This window comes from Thamnophis sirtalis, unplaced genomic scaffold, assembly GCF_051295495.1.
Source record: "Thamnophis sirtalis isolate CommonGarterSnake01/CBP01778 unplaced genomic scaffold, rThaSir2_p1.2 scaffold_1, whole genome shotgun sequence".
Classification (NCBI taxonomy): domain Eukaryota; kingdom Metazoa; phylum Chordata; class Lepidosauria; order Squamata; family Natricidae; genus Thamnophis; species Thamnophis sirtalis.
The window spans coordinates 75091066-75114393 of record NW_028261381.1 but is presented as its reverse complement, the minus strand read 5'-3'; the positions used below and the strand labels follow the sequence as shown (position 1 = coordinate 75114393).

Here is a 23328-nt window from a genome sequence, read left to right as displayed (position 1 = left end):
AGTGCTCTCAAGTCACCAGGCATCTCCAGAGTTGCACACTCTTAGGGCCTCATGTTAATTGGCAAAGCAAGGTATTAGCACTCTTCTGGAAAACCAGATGAACGAGGGTTTGCTTTGCCTTTGAGGACAAGGTGTTCCAAAGGGTGGGAGCGACAACAGAAAAGGCCCTCCTCCTTGATCCCACCAGTCAAAACTCTTTAGCCAGTGGGATTTTCAGCATGATACCCCTTTGATCAGCGGGGATGAGTCTATGTAAGTTGGATGAGGCAACTCAGGTCGGGGTCCCATGCCATGAACGGCTTTAAAGATGATAACAAGAGCTTCCTTGTTACCAGAAACAAACTGGTGCAGCTCGCATAATAGCAGAAGTGTTGCATGCAGCATCTTAGGGGTGCGTAGAACTGTTTATGCCACTGCATAAACTCCACCAGTTCAGCTACTAGATACTCTTCAAGGGTATCCTATGTATAATGCATTGCATTAGTCCATCCAGAAGATAACCAGGGTATGAGTGACTGAAAGGGGGGATAAGTATTATAGCTAATATATAATTATTAATAAAATTAAAATAAATAATAAAAATATATAACTGCATATGCAGACTAGTCTTTAATTTAATTCAAAGTTTTAATTTAATTTACCGTATTTTTCGAGCTATAAGACGCACTGGAGTATAAGATGCCCCAAGATTTCAAAGAGGTAAACAAGAAAAAAAAGTTTTTGCTCTTCCTGGCTCCCAGGAGCACTCTGCAGCCCTCCCAAAACCTCTTTTTGAAAAAAACGGGGCACACAGAGGGTTTGGGAAGCCTGCAGAGTGCTCCTGGGGGCTGGGAAGAGCAAAAACACGATGCGTGGGATGTTTGAGAAGTGAAAAATGGACCCGTTTTTTGCAAAAAGTGCCCAATTTTTCCAAAAAACGGCACATGCAGAGGATTTGGGAGACCTGCAGAGTGCTCCTGGGGGCTGGGGAGAACACAAATGGCACTCCTGAGGGGTTTGAGAGGCCACAAATGGCCCCATTTTCACCTGTTTTTTGTAAAAAATGGGGTATGTAGAGGGTTTGAGAGGACTGCAGAGTGCTCCTAAGGGACGGGGAGGGTAAAAAATACTCCAATTTTTGAAAAAAAAACAGGTCAATTTTCGCAAGAAATGGGTGTGTTTTTCACCTCACCCTCCCCATCATGTTTTTGCCCTAAGAGCACTCTGCAGACCTCCTGAACCCTCTGCAAGCCCCATTATTGCGAAAAACAGGCCTGTTTTTGGCAAAAACGGTGTCACGCAGGGCAGGGTTTTCAGAGGCCAAAAATGGTTGTATTTGGTGTATAAGACACACCAACATTTCCACCCTCTTTTGGCAGGGGGAGTGTATCTTATACTGCAAAAAGTACGGTAAATTTATTTTGCCTATGCCAATGTATTATTTTGTAACAATTGAGAAAAGAAGCTGCGCTTGCTAATATTTTAATGATTTTGAAGACAGCCTTTGGTCGGAAGTACATCAAATATTTCGGTTCACCGACAAAAGGGCGACCGACAAAAGCGCGCCCGATGAATCTGCGGTGATAAAACCACGAGTTCTAAACCGCGCCGACGAATGAGTGCTGAAGCGCGCCGACAACAGCGTGCCGACAGAAGCACGCTCTAAACCTAACCCTAAACCTAGCCCTGACCCTAACCCTTACCTTAACTTAAATCATGCTTCTGTCGGCGCGCTGTTGTCGGTGTGTTGATGACATCGCAGTTTTAGTGCTGCGATTTTGTCGGCGTGCTTTTGTCGTGCGCACATTTGTCGAGTCACGAAATATTTCAATCTGTCAGTTGTACCACATACTGTACCTTTATGTTAAATATATGTGTTCTCTCTCTTTATAGCTTGGATATTTTAAGTGCAGCCTAGGTTTCATAATTCATAATTTCATGACTGGCACTCAGTTGCACTCCATTACAAAGAGAACTGTCATATGTGCAAAACATGTTTTATATTTTTAGTGTTGATACCTGATTTTCAGTTGTCAGTTGCCATTTAAAATAACACAAGCTCTATTTGGGGCTACCACCCAATTCTATGCCTGCCAACATGACAACCCATTCAACTAAGTTCAGCACCCGCGTTTTTCATTGTTTGAATCCTACAATTTGCTATGACGTTGAATTAGCTCATAGGTTTCTTCAGACATAATGAGCACATGTGTATAAATGGACCTTGACTTAGGACCACAATTAAGCCCCAAATTGCTAAACAAGACAGTTGTGAGTTTTGCCCCATTTTGTGACTTTTCTTGCCACAGTTGTTAAGTGAATCACTACAGTTGTTAAGTTAGTAACAACTTAACCCAACTTCCCCATTGACTTTTCTTGACAGAAGGTTGCAAAAGAAGGTCACATGACCCAGGATGCTTGCACCGTCATAAATACTAATTGGCAAGCATCCAAATTTTGATCATGGGATCATGGGATGCTACAACAGTCATAAGTGTGAAAAATGATCATGTCCCTTTTTTCAATGTTGCTGTAATTTCGAGCAGTCACTAAATGAATGGTTGTAAGCCAAAAACTACTTATATAAAAGGCTGGGATTTGGATCAATAAATGTTACATTTTTGGTTTTGAATAACTTCATTGTATAAACCTTTGGATGTCTTTTGATCTTTTATAATGCATTGTAAGATTATGAGCTTATTTATTATTACTTGTGCTTGGAAATGTTTTGTATAAACTTGCATGTCATCTTGATGTGCTCATCTGTATTATGATTTATGCCCTTTTAAATATTTGTTCATTGTTTATGCTCTTATTTATTTTTGTGCTGCCACATAATCTGTAGGGAAATATAGCATCCTAACATGAGAAAACAAAGCAGAAATATTGATCTATTTATTTTAGCTTTAAAGCAGATTGTCCCTGCTTGTTAATTGTAGCCTACTTCAGAAGGCAAATGAGCCCTTTGAAATAATTGGCCGCTTCTATGACATTAGTCATTATTACAATAAAACTTCTCATAAAGTTAATGTATTCTATTCAAGATCTAGGATAATTGCATCAAATAATAGATGTTTTAAAGTGCTTTCATATATTTTGAATGTTAAATAGAAAATGGGCATTCTTTCAAACAGATTATTCTCTTTTCCTTCTCCTCTTACATTTCCCCAACTCTTTACAGAATCTGAGTTGCTTCAATGTGCATCGTAGTATCTTCTGTAATTTCATATGCATCTTTTTATCTCAAATACATGTGTGTAAAACTAAATCTTTTGAGTGTGTTGGCAGGAAGATGCTAAATCCTTAGCATTGAAAACCAGTATAGCCATTAATATATTGTAACTTAATCCCACTCCATACAGCCTATCACTGCTATTGGATTACTGCAATGTATTAGATGTAGGAATGCCTCTGAAAATTACCTCAGACTTTAGTTAATTAAAAATAGGACCAATACAATATGTCTGTCACAGTTAGCTATCATTTTATGCTTCCCATTCTAAATTGGCTGTTCATTTGTCAAGCAAAACCAAGCATTTAATAGTGAGTACCATACCATGTGCATGAATCATACAAGGGGCAAGAAAATAGGGACAGTCAGACATAACACAGGTTATGTAGACAGTAAACACAGGGTTAATCAAAATGGACTCAAATGTCTATACACCAATGCACAGAGTATGATGAATAAACAGGGCGAATTAGAAATTCAAGTAAAAGAGGGCAAATATAATATTGTTGCCATTACAGAAACTTGGTGGGATGAAACCGAAAAATGGAACATACAGCTAGAAGGTTTTAAATTATTTAAAAGAAATAGACCAAATAAAAGAGGAGATGGAATTGCACTATATATAAGAAATAATTACCTCTCTACAGAAATAGAGAACAATGATGAGAACTATCTTGAATGCATTTGGGTCAATATTAAAGGTTGGGGGGGGGGAAATGACATTGCCATAGGTCTATACTACAGGCCACCCAACCAAGCAGAGGAAGTAGATGACCTTTTTGCTAGTCAGCTAACTAAGGTGTGTAGGAAGCACACCACAATAGTAGTAGGGGATTTTAACTACCCTGACATCAACTGGGAAACAAACTCTGCACCAAGTGGAAGATCCAGCAGGTTCCTAACAAACCTAGCAGAAAACTTTGTTTCCCAAAAGGTAGAGAAAGGAACAAGGGGATCAGCCATATTGGACTTAATTCTCACTAACAGAGAGGAAATGATAGAAGATGTTGAAGCCACAGGAACCCTGGGGCAAGTGACCATGCAATATTGGAATTCAACATTATGCAAACACAAGTAGTAGAACAAAGTGAAACTAGAGTCTTGGACTTTAAGAGAGCTAATTTCAATAAACTTAGAGAGAACTTGGGAAAAATTCCATGGATGAGAATCCTCAAGGGGAAAACAACTCAAGAAACTTGGGAAATTTTGAAAAATGAGATTACAAAAGCCCAGTCTAGCACAATACCAATGAAGAAGAAAAGTAACAGCTCGCAAAAGAAACCAGCATGGCTGCATAAAGAACTCTCTAACAAATTGAAAGACAAAGATAAGTATAAAAAGTGGAAAGGGGGGGAAATAACTAAGGCAGAATATCAGCAAATAGCCCGAGCATGTAAAGATGAAGTGAGGAAAGCTAAGGCTCACAATGAAGAAAGGCTTGCCACAAAAGTAAAAAATAACAAAAAAAGCTTCTTCCAACATGTTAAAAACAAGAAAAAAGTTAAGGAAACAATTGGTCCATTGCTGGGAGAAAGTGGCAAGAAGGTGACAAGCAACAGGGAGAAAGCAGAATTATTTAACTCATGTTTTGCCTCTGTCTTTACACAAAGGGATAAAACAGTCCAACCTATCAAAAACAGCACCACAAAAATCAGATTAGGAACACAAGTTGAAATAGGGAAGAAAATGGTAAGTGAACACCTGTCTACCCTAGATGAGTTCAAATCACCAGGACCGGATGGATTACACCCCAGGGTTCTGAAGGAACTGGCAGACGAGATATCAGAACCACTGAACTATATCTTTCAGAGATCATGGAGTACTGGGGAACTACCAGAGGACTGGAAAAGAGCTGATGTGGTTCCCATCTTCAAAAAAGGGGGGGGAAAACAGATCCAGGAAACTACAGACCTATCAGCCTGACCTCAATATCAGGAAAGATTCTGGAAAAGATAATCAAGCAACGAATTAGCGAACACCTAGAAGCAAATAAAGTAATAGCCAAAAGCCAACATGGGTTTGTCAAAAACAGATCATGCCAGACAAATCTTATTGCATTCTTTGATAATGTGACAAAATTAATGGAGCAGAGGAATGCCGTTGATGTAGTTTACTTGGACTTCAGTAAGGCATTTGATAAGGTAGACCATAACCTACTACTAGATAAAGTAGAAGGATGTGGGTTAGACAGCATCACCACCAGATGGATTTGTAACTGGCTGACCAATTACACTCAACGTGTAATCCTCAATGGAACTGCATCTTCATGGAGGGAAGTATGCAGTAGAGTACCCCAAGGCTCTGTTTTGGGCCCAGTACTCTTCAACATCTTCATCAATGATTTGGATGAGGGAATAAATGGGGAACTCATCAAATTTGCAGATGACACCAAGCTGGCAGGAATAGCCAACACTCCAGAAGATAGGCTAAAGATACAGAAGGATCTTGACAAACTTGAACATTGGGTACTATCTAATAAAATGAAATTCAATTAAAAAGAGTAAGGTTCTACATTTAGGCAACAAAAATGAAATGCACAGGTACAGTATATAGGTGGTACTTTGCTCAACAGTAGTAACTGTGAAAGGGATCTTGGAGTCCTAGTGGACAACCATTTAAATATGAGCCAGCAGTGTGCAGCAGCTGCCAAAAAAGCCAACACAGTTCTAGGTTGCATAAACAGAGGGATAGAATCAAGATCACGTGAAGTGTTAATACCACTTTATAATGCCTTGGTAAGGCCATACTTGGAATACTGCATTCAGTTTTGGTCACGACGATGTAGAAAAGATGTGGAGACGCTAGAAAGAGTGCAGAGAAGAGCAACAAAGTTGATTAGGGGACTGGAGACTAAAACATATGAAGAACGGTTGCAGAAACTAGGTATGTCCAGTTTAATAGAAAGAAGGACTAGGGGAGACATGATAGCAGTGTTCCAATATCTCAGGGGTTGCCACAAAGAAGAGGGAGTCAAACTCTTTTCCAAGGCACCTGAGGGTAGAACAAGAAGCAATGGGTGGAAACTAATCAAGGAGAGAAGCAACTTAGAACTGAGGAGAAATTTCCTGACAGAACAATTAATCAGTGGAACAGCTTGCCTCCAGAAGTTGTGAAAGCCCCAACACTGGAAGTCTTTAAGAAGATGTTGGATAGCCATTTGTCTGAAACGGTATATGGTTTCCTGCCTAGGCAGCGGGTTGGACTAGAAGACCTCCAAGGTCCCTTCCAACTCTACTATTGTATTATTGTATTTCCACACCCAATTCAAAGTGCTTCTTTTAAACTTTATTTTCTTGCAATTTTAAGAAAAGACTTATATTGCCGTTTTTTAGCTCAATTATACTGGTGGTTTTATTATTTTATATTGGTTTGTTTAAGAGTGTACATTTTAGTGCAGTTTTACACTGCCTAAAGTCATAATAAGAAATTGCAAGTCCTAATAATACAGAATTGAAGTCTTTTTTGTGGAAAAGAGAATCTAAATGCACAAAATTCTTTCTCTCCATGCATCATTGCTTAATAAGTACTTCAGGTTCTGGACTAATAGTGAGTTCTGGGGCTAAATCCTTTAGCACTGTTGAGAAAGATTTTAGAAGAATGCTCAGTTTAGAATAATCACCATCTTTCTGTCACTTAGATAAGTTTGCATCATTGCTTTGTGATGATACTCTAATGGGAAAAAATACATCAGTGTGCTAGTTTCAGGCAGCTAGAGCAGAAAAAGGTGTTTGTGGTCTCTGCCTGCGCTTAAAAGGGAAAAAAAAGAGTGGCCAGGTAACCCAATACTGTGCCAAATAAAGCAGAATAACAAATACAAGCCCACAAGGAAGTTGGCTGAACATATTTATAACTGTCTATATCTCCTTAGAGTAAAGTTTGAATCTGAGCAATTTCATAGTCATAACCATATACTTTTTCTGACTTTTCTCTCATGGAAGTGGTTTGTCACTGTCTTTTAGCTTCCCAGTTTAGTCGACAGCAGAGGTGTCAAACTTGCGTCGTCACATTGCCATCACGTGATGTATCACAACTCCCCCCCTTCTCTAAAAAGGAGGTGGGGGTGGCCAACTCATGAAGCATTTGGCCTGCGGGCCACAAGTTGACACCACTGTTCTATGGCCTTAGTATTTTCAGCATTCTCCCATCAAATGAAAACTGAGTCTGCCTAATTTCTGAGCCTAGACAAGTTATGCCCCTCTACCTCAGGTATAAGCTCATTGAAACCAAATCATGTGATTTTTGCTCATCTTTGTCTACCACTCTGACACTGGTACGCTATACTGATGCCAAATCAAGGTATTTGCTTCTCACCTAAGAAAAACACTCTGCATTAAGTGTCTTGAACCTGGCTTTGGTTTGGCTAACATGAAAATGCAACCTACAGCTATACAAATGAAATCCATACATTCTCTGATTTTTTTTTTAAGTTCTAGTCTGACAGTACATAATACAGTACATTAGATTCATAGCATTAATAAGCTCCTGTTGAAAACTGCTTTCCATTGGCATGTTTAATGCTACATCATCCTTATCCATTATCACTTAAGAATGAAATTAGGTCAAACCTTTACAAATGATGAAAAATAATGTATGTTGGAATAGATTTAATCAACGATTTAGCAAAAGGCATAAAAATATTAGTACAAAGAGCAAAATAATATTTGGTGAAAAACTGAAGATACATCTAAACCATTGTGTGAAGCACTGCTGTTATGATCTAATCCCAGTGGCTAAAAAGTGCTTCCTTTGTTTTCTATTTCGATTTAAGTCTGAAGAAAGAGCAAATGTAATATGCTAGCAATAACAAGACTCAAGATCAAATTGTTGGAAAACGCTATCTTAAAAGAAAAACAAGTGCTGGAGTTATTGAACAATATATATGCCATCTAAGAAACGGAAAATGTTTATTGGTTCATACATACATGTGGAATCATGCAATTTCCCACAGGGTGCTGAAAGTTTAGTAAGCACAAATTATAAGCACCAGCAGAGAATAGACTAGATGCGGTATTAAGCCCAGGTACAAGAGATTCAAATTTATTTTAAAGAAAGGACTTCATTGACTGGTCTTGAGCAACTTGCTGCCCTCTAGCTTATCAATCTGTAGAAAATCAAGAGAAAATTAGCACATTGTGTTCTGGTTATCATACCCAAATGCAGCCATATTGGCTGGAGATTATTTTATTGTTTGTTTGTCAAACATGTACAGGTTAACAAGAGTAAGTATGAACATAAACATGAACAAAGGAAGTAAATACAGATCAATGGGAACAGTAAGATAGGGAGTATAGGCATGCTGATGCGCTTATGCGTGCCCCCTTTATGGACCTCTTAAGAATGGGGTGAGGTCCACATTAGACAGTTATGGAATTGTATACAGTATGCCAGTTAGGGAAACAGTTATGCATATCAAAAGTCACTGTCTCCTTTATAACATAATTTCATCCTTCGAAAGCTGTGGATGTGTTTACTAGTTGCCAAAGAGGAAGCTTGGGGAACTATTGTCTGAAATATTCTTGAACTGACTCCGAGAAGAAAATATTTTCTTTGAAAAAAATAATATATTATTCCTTGTATGGAGGATCTCTATAATTAGGTAGACCGGTTAAAAAGTCTAGTCCAGATCCTATTCCTTGTATTATGACTGCTGTCATAGATTATCAAAGAAGGTGGGATTATATTTTGATTATGCTGCTGCAGCAGTGTAGGGGTTTTTCCTCCTACAGGTAGTTTTTAAGAGTCCCAACTGAGTTTGCTACAAGTGTTCTGAAAATGAAAAATGATGTGTTGAAAACTGCATAGGCATTTTACTAGTTATGGCTAAGAAGACCCGTGTATGTCAACATCTCAGTTGACTTTCATCTGTCAAGTGTAGCTTTTAATAGCTTCTCAGTTTAGGTCATAGATCATTCTTCTGAAGTTTAACAATAGATATGAAGTACAAAAAGCTAGACCTGAGTGCAACTGATGGTATAGTTCATCACTTTTGGATAGGAGATGGGGTTACTCTAGAGAGCTGTAAATTGCCTTGTAAGAAACACATATTGCATCAGTGCAATTGTCAAAATGATTTGTTTATTTATTTATTTGTAGTATTACTTTGTGCTATTTCTCTGCTCCAAAATGGCCCCGAGCAGAGTACCACAGCAATAAAGGATGAAAACATCAAAATGATAACAAGTGAAATATGCTACAATAACACTAATCACAGGGATGAAATTCAGCAGGTTCTGCAGAACTGGTAGCGGAAATTTTGAGTAGTTCGTAGAACTTGCAAATGCCACCTCTGGCAATCCCCAGAGTGGGATGGGAATAGAGATTTTGCAGTATCCTTCCCCTGGAGTGGGCTGGGAATGGAGATTTTGCAGTATCCTTCCCCTGCCATGCCCACCAAGTCATGCCCACAGAACTGGTAGTAAAAAAATGGAATTTCACTCCCTAATCAGTAGAGATCGATCATAAGTAAAAACCTACATCCCCAAATACTTTATTCCATTTATTGATTTAAATTGTGGGGAAAGTTTCAAGAAACTTAAGCATGAAAAAAGATTCTGTGATCTAGAACAGAACCTCATTGATAGATATTAGCCATGTTGTTATTTTGGCTACACAGAATAGAACAGACATTTAAATTCAACATTGTGGATGGAATTTTCCAGGTAGAAATTCATAAGAGATCTTAGTGCTAGTGATAATTTGGTATTTGGTGTAAGGAAAACTCCATCATATATATTATACATATTTTCTTTAAAGATTTATATAACCAGTCATTTTAGGTAATATAATCCTGGGTGGCTATCAGGCAGTAATAAATCAATAAAAACAGTAAAAAAATAAAAATGAATGAAGTAGAACCTTCCCAGGGCACCTACCCACATATTTAAACAAACTGGGAATCCAACCTTTTCCCCATCATCACCCCATGGTTGTGGGAAAGCAAGATCTTTGTAGCTTTTACGGATTTTAGAAATCCTGCCTTCTCCCCCTGTGCTCTTTTATGCAAGTCCAATAAAAATGAATAACATTTTGAGCAAAAAAAAGAGCATAAAAATAAAGCATTTTTAAAAGATAGTGCTTTTTCAAAATAAAATAAAACCAGTAGCAATATCTGACCTCAAATATAGGGAGAGAAACTAATTCAGATTTTCTTTTCTGCTCGCTACCAAAGTAGAAAATCAAACATAAAAAAAGCAATAGGAGCTCAAATTGATTTTTGCACTAGGATAGATTGCAAATAACAGTGTAGGATTTAGTCTGTTTTGTCAACTACAGGCTGCCAGTTTTCTTAAAACAACTTGGGAGATGTGTCTATTGATATTCTCTTCTGGCCGTAATAAAGGTTTGATTTGATTTGATTCTTTTGCAACGTTCTTTGTTATAGAAGGTTTCTTCCTATAAAAGTCCTTAGTCCTTAAATTATTTTCCAACAGTTTGGATCACTGTGGAATGACGTGAAAGCCACAGTGTCAGATAGTTGTAATCAAAATTTAAGCTTCCTACTGCCTCAGATTTAATGTTTCTACCGAAATATGGAATCTAGATCTTTATAACCATGTCTCAGTGATGTTCAGAAAATTGGTGTTGTGCTCAAGTTTTGCTTGGTTCTGTAGGTATCAAAATGCCATTGGAGGGGAGGGGGGACTGGCAAAATAGACTTTTGATATGGTCCAGCAGTCTGTTCTTAAATTTTTTGTATTACATATATATTTATATATATATTTTAAAAAAATAATGATTATTTTCCTTTACTGGGTTTTCTGAAATTTGACCTTCTAAATATAGTAGCTGGATTATATTTTTATACTATGCTCTAAATCCCTTGTCTTTTTCTTAAAGTGTACAACTTTTAAGGTATGGAATCTCAATAGTTTGTTCAAATAAGCTAATAGAATAAGGATATTTTATTTCCCTTTTAAGTGAAATGTTGCAATTTGTGAAACTGGAATCTGAGAGCAGCAGCATTCACCTGAAAACATTTTTTTAATCATATGTTTATACAGTATATATATAATTCAGTTAACAAACTTCAATTAAATGAACTGAGGATGTACCAGATAAAGTTTAACTCTCGGCATCTCCCTGAAATACCAAAAATGTCACTTATGTTTACTCTTTCTGGGAGCGTTAGAGAAGTCTAGGGGAGATTTGTGAGCTGATGGAAAGTACAGGGACGCTTGTGAGAGGTAGGCAACTGTTCTGACCCCCCTCCGTACGGTGAGTCACGCCGACACAAGGTTACTGTTAGCCACGCTTTATTCACAGTAATTACTCACAGACAAGACTTTGGCAGCAACCCAGACTCCCACAGATAAGAGATACACACAAGGGCTTCTCCAGCTTAGTAAAACGGTTGTGTCCTGCAAAATATCTCTTCCCAAAGTCTCTTCTTATATACTCTCTTGGGAGGAGCCAAATCACAATCACCTGGGCCTGATTATCTTCTATGTCTCCATAATTGCTGCCTGCACTTATCCGCCCTTCTCTGCCTGGCTTCCGGGACCAACTCCCTTTGCTCCTCCCCACTGCTCCATGCCTCAGGTGCCTCCCGGTGGCCAACCAGCCTCTCTGGTCCCTGCTCGGAGTCTGAACCCCGCCCAGGGTCCTCCACATCGTCCAGAGCTGACTCATAGGGTTCCTCGCTATCTGAGTCTGTCGGCAGCTCCAACGGCTCCTGCTGGGCCACAACAGGCAACTGTGGTGAAAGTACTGGAAAGATAAGAGGAGAGGTATCTGCCATATTGAAGGAGAGATGGTGGTAGGAGATTGGGGAAATGCAGATGCAAGCAGGAAGGCACGGGAAAGATCAGACCGTGTGTGGCAGCAGCAGGAAGATGCTGCAAAGAGTTGGGTTGGGACGAAACCACTGGGAATGTCAGGGAGATGTACAACAGGCCCCAGAAAATGGAGTGGCATGGTCAGGGGGAAGCATACTTTTATGAATACTCATAAGTACCTGCAGAATTAAATAGATACCACCACTACAATCCTGGACTGCGAAATTGAGGATGCATAATTAGAAAATGAATGCTCTGTGACACAGATTAGTTTTGTATTGATCTGCACAAACTCCCAGCCCAACAAGGAGGTAACTAGACTATCTTGTCTTTACCTTGGATTTAATTAGCTGTTCTTAATTGCTTTACTTTTGCTTATCTATTTTGAGATACCACTGAAGATTAATTTCTTCCATTCCAGTCCAACCCCAAGTATTGGGCTGCATTTGTTAATGCAGCAATAGCCTATCCCCTTTTCATATCATCTTACCAAAGATAAGATGGTTATCTTATTCTGAAAACCTTGATTTGTAGAAGAGTGTTGAATTTAACTAATTTTTCATTTTACTCTGTTGTTGAAGTTGTTTACTTTTTACTTTTAAAACTTAGGTTTCATGGGTAGGAAACCGTTATCATCTAGAGGCCAAACTATAGTTTCATGCATTGCTTGAAGACTACAAAGAGTCTGGGTAGTGACATGATATTTCTCTAGTGATAAGATGAATTATTTTGTGTGTTTTAGGGAGCTTTGTTAAGTAGCAAAATTGTTGTCTTAAAGTTTAAGACATCTATATTATAGATTTTAAAATACCATGCAATGCTTTTCACCAAATGCAAACTAAGAAAATCAGAATATTTGGATCGAGGGTTACCTGTAATAAACTGGAGAATACATTCTGTATATTTATTAGAAAGCTGCAAAATGGTTTCCGGATAAAAGTTGTTCCAAGTAGAAGTATTTTGAATGTTACAATCTGTTTAATTGTCACAGTTGTCTCATCTCTTGCAACTGGGGTGTTAACATTTCTAGTAGGAGGGACTCTTCACACATCTCCACTGCTACTAGTTTAGGGTGATAAGAGTTTTCATGAGAAATAGCATGCATAGAAGGCCAACAGAGTTAGAGGGAGCCACTCTAAATCTGCTGTTGTGACTAAACCAGCTGCTGTAGTAAAAGGAATTGTTACAAGGAACACCTGGGCTATGGGTTATACTGGAGTGGTGGATACTGGTGGGAAATATTCATGAGAACAATCTCCATTGCCCCACCTCCAGTTTGTTTTAGTTTAAGATGGTTGTTTTGGGTTTCATGAGCTTCAGTGGTTAGAGTACAGTAATGCAGTCTACCTCTGGTGACTGCTGGCTACTTGCAATTTGGCAGTTCAAATCCCACCAGGCTCAAGGTTGACTCAGCCTTCCATCCTTCTGAGGTGGGTAAAATGGAGACCCAGGGTGTTGGGGGCAATATGCTGACTGCACACAGTTTAAGGAGGGCTGTAAAGCGCTATATAAGTGCTATTGCTATTCAGTTTGATTCAGTTTGGTGGGCAGGCAATGGGATTTTAGTTCGATTCCTATTCAATTGAATTTTGATTTGAAAAAACATTACCCGCGCTAAAAGAAACCCCTCTTCGCAAATAAGGCCAGTTTACTTGAGTTTTGTGTGCATGTATTGATTTCAAGGCTTGCTGCATACATGTATGCATAGTAAACCCCATTTTCTACTTTAAAAAGAGGCATTTCCAGTTTCTCTTCCTTCTCTTTCACCCGCCAGTTTAAGGCTAGCTACAGTCTAAACTTTAAATCATATTCCCATTTTCTGAATATTGTAATAACTAAATTGACAAACTGACATGGAACTGAACTTGAATCGACTTAATAGAAAATAAGAATGAAACTGATTGCATTTTATTTCAATGTTTTTTTTTTAAAAGCACATGTTTCCATAAGTACAGAGTCACTTTATTACCCAAGATCTTCCTTCAATATTGTGAGAGAAACAAATTTGTCTCCTCTTGAGGGCTGTCAGAGCCTTTAACCCCTTGATGTGTCTTCAACAGGATTCGGTCTGCATTTTCAAGGATACATAATTTTAAGAGCAGATTTATCTTCTAACTGTGGGGTAGACATCCACAGAATATGTGTTGGAAACTAAATTACAGTTGAGCTTTTGTAATTGAATATATTCTTTTCCGTCAAAACACACTTTTCGTCTGGTTAAGATAAAGTGAAGTGATAGATACTTCTGACTTTACTGAGTAATGACATCTGTAAAATTCCTTCACTGAACTCTCCAGAATGAAAACACTTAGCTTCTGGAAAGGGGTGGGGGAACTTGTTCAGAGCATTTCATTCCAAAGCATCCCACCTTTATTGCACATTTTGATAGATGGTTGATGGATGCCAGCACATCTCATGATGATTTAATATTTGACACCTTTTTGCTGAATGTAAAAAGTTTGCATTCTGGCAGAGTTCTGATTGTAGAGATCAATCATCCAATAAAGAACCTTTTTATTGAACCTGCTCAAAATGCCTTCTGATTCAGTTTCTAGTTGAAAGTAATCAAAAGTATGTTTCTCTGTAAGCTGCTTTTCTGTACAGACTATATTTTCTGAATGGTCTCGTGCACTATATACCCTTAATTTACTGGTTCTTGGTTATATAGTCTTTGTTACACAATAAATCGTTTTGTGCATCCCATTTGCTATTTTATACTTGTATAACATACCATGTTTCCCCGAAAATAAGACAGGGTCTTATTTTCTTTTGACCCCTGAAATAAGCACTTGGCCTTATTTTCAGGGAGGTCTTATTTTACCACATGCGCTCAAAAGCGCAATTTGGCTTATTATCCGGGGAAGTCTTATTTTCGGGGAAACAAGATGGTGCTATCCATTGTAAAATCCCATTTGATTTTAAAAAAGCATTTATTTTCTCATTTTAATCTATTCAATCAAGAGTTCCCTTGATTTAAATACACACATATATACAGTATTTACATAGTAGGTAAGTAAATGTATCCTGGAGGAAATGCTGAGTAGTTAACACAGCAGTACTTTATCCAGAGAAAGACCTGGAGGAGTGAAACAGAGCTTTCTCTGATGGTTTACAACTAATCCCAGCAATTTTAGGAAACATGAATACAGATGCTCAAGCAATGTTTACTTGTTTATTAAGAAATAAGGACATTACCGGTCCTCAGGTATTATGTCACAGGCATTATCTCAATTGAAGATAGGTTTCTGGTTTTCCTTTGATAGATATTTTTTATCAGAGAGAATTTACATACAGCTGAACAGTAATCTACAAATATTTGCTGGATTATTAAAAGTGATGTCATAACCTGCTGTTATTCCTTGCCTAACAGAAAATGCATGTGATAAAAACTTCCTTTGGTTCATAGATATCATAGGGAAAGCTTGCAAATACGGGTAATCCTCAATTTATAACAGTTCATTTAGTGACCGTTCAAAGTTACAACAGCACTGAAAAATGTGATTTATCACCGTTTTTCACACTTAACAACCGTTAAAGCATCCCCATGATCATATCAAAATTCAAGTGCTTGATTCATATTTACGACTGTTGCTTTGTCCCCAGGTCATGTGATCCTCTTTTGTGACCTTCTAACAAGCAGTCAATATGGAAGCCATATTCACTTAACAACCGGGTTCCTAACTTATCAACATCAGTGATTCATTTAACAACGGTGGCAAGAAAAGCTATATACTAGGGCAAACTCACTTAACAAATGTCTTGTTTAACAACAGAAACGTTGGGCTCAATTGTGGTCTTAAGTCGAGGACTACCTGTAAAATAAGGATCCTAAAGAACAAGTTAGACTTAGTGATTGAGGTATCAAGCTAGAGACCAGCAAACTAATTCTGCCTTAGGGATAAAAGCTGGCTGGGTGACTTTGAGCCAGTCAATCTCTTTTAAGCCCAACTCACCTCACAGGATTGTTGTTGTAGGGAAAATAGAAGGAGGAAGGAATATTAGGCATGTTCGCTGCCTTGAGTTATTTATAAAAATAATAAAGGTGAAAATTTAAAAATCTAAAAAAAATTCCAACCCAAAACCTGTAGGTAAAAGCTACTGCCAGCAATTTCTTTGGAGACTTCCTTAGAAGTCAGTATTGTTTTTCATGAAGATTTAATAATTTATGCCTCGTTTCATTCTCTCCTTTTAGTTACATGCAACATACTGTTCCTAGCTGTAGTGGGTTTGAACAGGACAGACATAGTAACTTTTCCATTTTGCCTGCCTTAATTAGTCTGAGCAGCTGATATCATAAGAGCTTTGCTAAACTTAGAGAAGGCTTATTGAGCCCAACGTTCTGCTGTCAGAAGAGCTTACATACAAAGATGTCATGAAGAGCCTTTTTATATGGTTTGTCCAAAGAATCTTGAGCTCAGTTTTGTTGCTGTCATTGTAGATTGCTTGTAAACTGATTCATTTCAAAGGCTGTTATTGAGTCAGCGTGAAATCATGAAAGTGTACCTGTGTACCTGACTTCAAAATTTACTCTTTATAGAAAGTATTTTAGAGGGATTATTGATTGACAAAAGCTGTCCATTTTTTCTTCTTCCTTCCTTCCTTCCTTCCTTCCTTCCTTCCTTCCTTCCTTCCTTCCTTCCTTCCTTCTTCATTTCTAAAATAAGTGTGACATATGTGCTTATCTGTATTGTTATTCTCTTTGGGGAGAAGCAACACTATGCAAAGCATAGAAATAGGGTGACGTATAGTAAGCCCTTTCAAGATGAGAAAGACACACGCTAAAAAAAATAACAATCTAAGATAAATATTGCTATAACTTAAAAGGACATTTGTTTGTACACCCCAACTTTGAAGAAAGCAGATTGAAACTCTGCAGTTTCAACAAATAATCCTTATCAGATTGTTCTGATTTCTTAGCTTAATGAGATGTTGCAGCCTTGTCTGTTGATGGCTTTGGAAAGCAGATGAACAAAAATCCTTTCAGTCTTGAGCTGTGCTTCCTCCCTCCCTCCCCTCTTTCAATTAAATCATTGGCTCAGCTAGCCCAGTACTGTCATAGCTAACTAGTGTCATCATTCAGGTGGCATACTGTACCTAGGCTTCCTAATTATGTTTGTAATTAAAATGGTATACATGCAATCCTTGACTTACAACCATTAGTTTAGTAACTGTTCGAAGTTACAATGGCACTGTGTCAAACTCAGAATAACAGAGTTGGGAGGTACCTTATAGGTCATCTAGTCCAACCCCATGCCAATCATTTTTCACACTTATAACTGTTCAAGCATCCTCGGGATCACATGGTCATAATTTGGATGCTTGGAAAATAGCATGTATTTAAGCCGGTTGCATTGTGCCAAGGTCATTTGATCACCTTTGCAACCTTCTGACAAGCAAAGTCAATGGGAAAGCCAGATTCACAACACTTGTGTTCCTAATGTAATAACAGAGGTGATTCATTTAACGGCTATGGCACAAAAGATTGTAAAATGGGGCAAAATTCACTTAACAACTGTCTTGCTTTGCAAACGGAAAGGTGGGGCTCAGTTGCAATGGTAGGTTTAAGGACTACCTGCATGTCTGCATGAATGCAAAACTTTCTTTGCATTCCACCTTGCATTCTGGTAAATGAGTGTTTTGTTACTGGTTGCACTTGGCATGACAGTTAATGACTTAAATAAGCAAGCCTTCCCATGATACCCATTTCGTGCAAGTGCCTTCAATGTGCTGAATATTTCAGCTGTGCTTACTGGCCCCCAAAATGTGCTGAATATTTCAACTGTGCTTACTAGCCCACTTCTGGTGTACAGCAACTTCTCCCTAGCTAAGCTACAATTGAGCCACAACTGCTGATGTCCTGCAACTCTTGGGGAGATCTTTATCCAGACAGATCCATATGAATGAGTAGCTTAAAATTTAAAAAAAATGAAAAGAAAGACAGCTCCTTTGTCAAGATCTGTAAGGGTAATTAGAGGTTGGTTTTTTTACAGGATTATTCCCATTTGGAATTGAACAATGAAGGAAGTTAGGCAATCCCGGCAGGACTCGAGAATTTCACAATGGCTTTAAGGATCAGTGGTTTTATGCTAGCAACTCAGTGTGCCTATATGCTGCAGAGGTAGGGTGGGCATTGGCCATTTTTAGCACAAACTTAGAAGTGAAAACTGGAGGTTGGGAGACTATTTTAAAGTGCTCCTGGTCTCCAAAGTCAGTCGTAGAACGAGACTGATCCTATCTGAATATTTCTGGGTGATGAGAATTGATAGTAATATTGCTCTCAGACTTTGCTGCAGTAACTACCAAAGGTGGATATAAGTGGCTTGATAGCTTATTTCTGCTTGCAGTACACCTGAACATACACAGTTGTGGAATCAGACAGGGTTGTAGTTTTAAGAATGCCATACAGCAGCAGCCCCCAACCTTTTGGGCACCAAGGACCAGTTCCATGGAGAGAGGTTTTTCTGCAAACTGGAGGGTGTGTGGTTTCACATGCTGCCTGCATCCCATGGATGGGGCTTTGCTTGTTTGCTCGGCCCAATTTCTGGCATGCCGCAACCCGGTGCCATTCCATTGCAATGCATATTTCTTTTTTGGTTTTTGCTACATCAGAAAATTGTAATGTTTTCACTTCTGATTTTGTGTATTTTAAGAATTTTCTCTCTGCACTATCATTTGGCTATACTCAAGTATCTTGTATTATTCTTTCTATCCTGAATGATGGTCCTGCTGTCAGAGAACATGAAGGAAGCTATTTTGAAATTACAGTTATACGAACTACATATCCTACACAAGCAGTTTCCTTGGGTTATAGCAAGAGAAATGTACTCATATGAAAGCATGTGTAGGATTGTAGTCTTAAACATCTTTTATCAGTTGGAGTCTATTGAGGTTTTTTGTTTGCTTAGGAAATGTTATCCCGTGGGGCTGTGCAATGCTTAAGCCTTGAAAGCACAAGGTTGATTCGATGTGTGTGTGTGTGTGTGTGTGTGTGTGCATGCGAGTGTGGCTGCTGGTGCAACACCAGTTAGCCACATCTTTTTCTGGGGCTGTGTTTCGGTTACAGTGCTTGTCTTCCTTTCTCCAGGGCTGGCTTCAGTCAGTGTTGGTTGGTAGAGAGAGAGAATTCCCCACACCCCTTGTTCATTCTTAGGATATCTCAGAGTTCTATACTGTCCACTGCCATCACCCCCCCCCCTTTTCAACATCTACATGAAACTACTTGGTGAGGTCATCTGCTGCTTTGGGATGTGCTATATGAGTACCCTGATGATACCCAATTATATCTTTCAGCTCCAAGTGAGGCTGACAAGATTTTGCCCTAATGTCTGGAGGCTGCATGGTTTTTGGATGAGGAGGAACTGCCTCTGACTTAATCCTACCAAGACTAAGTGATTGTGGGTTTTTAGACTGCCAGTTCGGGGATATTCCAACTTTGACCTTGGTTGGGGTTGCACTTCCCCCTTCAAGGGTGGTGCGCAATTTGGGGAGGGTCTTCTTGGATTCACAGTTCCTGCTCAATAAGCAGGTGGCAGCTGTGGTCAGGAATACTTTTTCCGAGCTTCTGCCCAACCGGTTCAGTCAGTCAGTCTTAGATTGCAAATCTAAATGTAGATTACCCACATATAATAAATAATAACTGTAATAATATAGCTGCTGTTGATATGTAGAAAGCCATGGTTGCTTTAAGCACTGGGTGGTATATAGTGTAGGAGTGCTTATGTGTATGCCCAAAACGCCCCTTTTCCTTCAAACTCAAAGCATAGTCCTATTAAATTGATGCAGAAAATTACAAAGGGAGAATGGCTCAAGAGAGATATATTGCATACTTAAAAGGCAGCAGTTGCTAATTGATTTAGTCAAGTATAGGAAGGGGACTACATGATTAATACAAGTTCTTAAAAGTGCTGATCTAATGAAGAATCAACTTCTCCATTATTCACAGAAAGTCGTCTTTAAAATGTTGGCATGTAAAACCTCATATAGTGCTTCCTATTGATAATATTATTTTAATAGAGCCATTATAAGAAGGGTCAAAAGTTGTTTGTTTTCGACTTTCTTATGCATGCCATTCTGGAGTGTAGCTTCCTTTTTGTTGCCAGATTGATTTTGGTAGTAAAGGTGAATAATATCGTTCATGAATTGTACCTCAGTGCTTGCTTCATGCAGCTATGAATCAGCTTTATTGCATTACTATTACTATTAGTCTTCTCATTGTTCCTATCACCCATCTCCTCCCACTTACAACTGCAGGACTGTAACTTTGTTGCTTGTATCCTTATCATTTATATTGAAATGGATTGTTTCCTGATTGCTTATTTGTACCCTATGACTATCATTAAGTGTTGTACCTTATGATTCTTGAAGAATGTATCTTGTCTTTTTATGTACACTGAGAGCATATGCACCAAAGACAAATTCCTTGTATGCCCAATCACACTTGGCCAATAAAGAATTCTATTCTATTCTATTCTATTCTTTAGTTCTTAAGATTTGAGGGAGGGGAGATAAAGTGAATTGGATTTTTCAGTTAGCTAGGGTGTAGAAAACAGCGGAACAAGAATCTTTTAGTATCTTTTGTAGGTTTCTGTGTGGCAATGCAGAGAGCCCCAGTTCCAGCCCTAGTACCCAATATGTGAGTTTCTCGGTTGTGATTGTTATGCTTCTTTGAGGAATATTGCTTTCAATAGGAATATTTCCATCACTATTGCTGCTTTTTGGTGCTGTTTGTTATATGTATATATGTGTATGTTGGAACGTTGAACACAATATTTCATTTTCTATAATGCATAGTGAAAAAGGCATAGATATACACCCCAGGCTTACCATGTTTAATGATCGCAGCTTTCCCTGTTCGTATGTGAAAAGAAGTCCGTCTTCAAAGAAAGTGTGCTACAACACTCTAAGGATGTAGCTATTGGGTGGTTTTTCCCACATTGTTCACAGCAAAGGTGTGGTGCACCAACTCATTTTTGTATTCCAGTAATGTTTTCTACTGTAACTATTGCTTGTGTCTCAAGGGCTTTCAGATGTTCATCTGTCCTTGGCAATTTACTCTTCTGCTGCAGGGGGCACCAATGAAAGTGACCAATTTAACCTGGCCATTGCATGAAGAATGGCTGCATATTCTTTCCCAGAAGTGTGCTAATGGTTCATATTTATTTGTATAACAAAATGATGTCAGAATCCTCATATTCATCCATGAGCCATATCCAGTTCTACCTGCCACGAATACTAAACACTTGGCTGCTTTTAATGTTTCCTTTCAGGTCATCGCAGTTTTAGGGAGCTGCTGTGCCTTGCCATCTCTTATGAGCCACCATAAAGCAATTAGTTTTATTAGTGTAGCTAAATGCCAGCTGGCTGCAAATCATCAAGTTGTTTTCCAGGGACAAGAAATCTCTGCACCTCTGTGTTCCTAGTTCAGGAAATACACTGTCTTATCAAAACATGACGGCAGAATTTTAAAAATTAAATCATTGTAGCTGATTTTTTAGCTATCATTGAAAAGAAAAAAGTACTTAAAAATCTATGATGATGTTCAGATTAAATTTAATATAGAAAGTATGGTTGTACTTACAATAAAGAATAATTCAAAGTGTGTTCATTCAAGCAGCCAATGTTTCTTGGGAAGAGACTATATGCAGGTTACCACTGAAGCGTTGGCATCAGATATAAAGATCCATATGGTTGTTAGGAGTCAAAAGCAACTTGTTGGAAAATAATCATAATTTAAAAAAAAAAACTTAGCAAATTGTTATTGTTTCATACAGGTTGTTTAGCCAGTTATATGAAATTTTGTAGAGATAAGAAACAGTAACAGTGATTGCTTCATGCCTTTTGTTCTTACCAGCATATGAAGAGATGTAATTAAGATATGCAGGATATTTTCCTTGAGTTTGTAAAGCAAAATATTATAAAATTGTGATGTGACTTTTTGATGGAAATCAAGTCAGAGTTTGTAATTTAAAAAAACTAAGATAGTGCCACTATTGAAAGAAATCCTATGTTTTCCCATCTTAGGAGCCTTAATTATAGACATGTAGACTATGCAGCTAGATCAGCGGTCCCCAATGTTTCCAGCTTGGTGACCGGTTGTGGGGGAGGGAGAGAGGACAGTTCCGTGCAAGTGACTGGTGCCTGCCACTCATGTGAGGGGAGTTTCATGTGCAAGTGCAAGTATGTAGCACTTATACGAGGGGAGCTTTGTGCACAAGTGCCTGCCTCTCACCAGAGCACAAGCGCCCACTTGCCTGAAACCTTTCAGGCTCCAGTTCTGAATGGGCTGCAACCCGGTAGTGGACCACAGCCCCAGGGGTTGAGGACCCTTGCTCTAGACCCGTGATGGCGAACCTATGACACATGTGCCAGAAGTGGCACACAGAGTTATCTCTATTGGCACACCAGTCATCGCCCGTTGCTCTTCCGGTTTTTGGCGCACTAGTCTTCACACATGCATGCGTGCCAGGAACCGGAAGATTAGGTGAACGGGAGCCTGTGCATGGCAGAAACAGAAGCTCAGTTCTTCCGGTTTTTGGCATTCCCGCTCATGCATGCCAGGAAGCTGCTCTTCTGGTTTCCGGTGCTCCTGTTTCGGCATTCAGTGCTGAAAATGTTCACCAACACTGATCTAGATCTTCATTCCTCAATAATTTAGATAATTATTGGGACTACCTAAGGTTAATACTATTATTTATTTCTAGTACTACTAATTAAAGTAATGTGGGAGTTGAAGAACAATCTCAAACCTCATGAAAGGATTGATGAACTAAAGAGTTTGGGGACCCCTGGTCTAGACAGACTTAAAACCTTGGCAAGATACAAGAGAACCTTATAATAAATTAGTCCTAAATTATTTTGAGATGTAAAAGCATCCAATATAAGTGGTACTTAGCATTCTAGTACAATTTGGATAGAATTCATGGTAGACTTGCCAGGATGTTACTGGAGACTAATCAGCTAGGGAACTAGGTTAAGGTAATAAAAGGCACTGACTTAGATAAAAAGGTAATTGAGGAGAGCCATGATTGGAACATATTAAATTATGTACAGCATAAAGGAAATGAATAGGCATTTTTCTCTTTCTCAAAACTCTAAGAGTGGGGTGAGGTTATTTAATTAACTAATTGGAAAATTAATATTTCTCAGCACATAAATAGTGGAATTCATTAACCACAACACATGCTGATGGCCACTAACTTGGATGGTTCTAGAAGGAAATTGGATAAATAAAGACAGTTTTATCAAACATTATTATTATTGGGACACAGTATTACTTTTGATACACCTCCAATGTACTGTAGTTACCACCATGTTTTCCCGAATATAAGACAGGGTCTGTCTTAT

At 38.5% G+C, this 23328-nt stretch overlaps 1 protein-coding gene across 2 annotated transcripts in view; it reads left to right on the top strand.

The window, feature by feature from the left end:
• The window catches only part of CHID1 (chitinase domain containing 1), a 115122-nt gene that overhangs the window by 21130 nt on the left and 70664 nt on the right, over nt 1–23328 (top strand). The window lies entirely within an intron of this gene.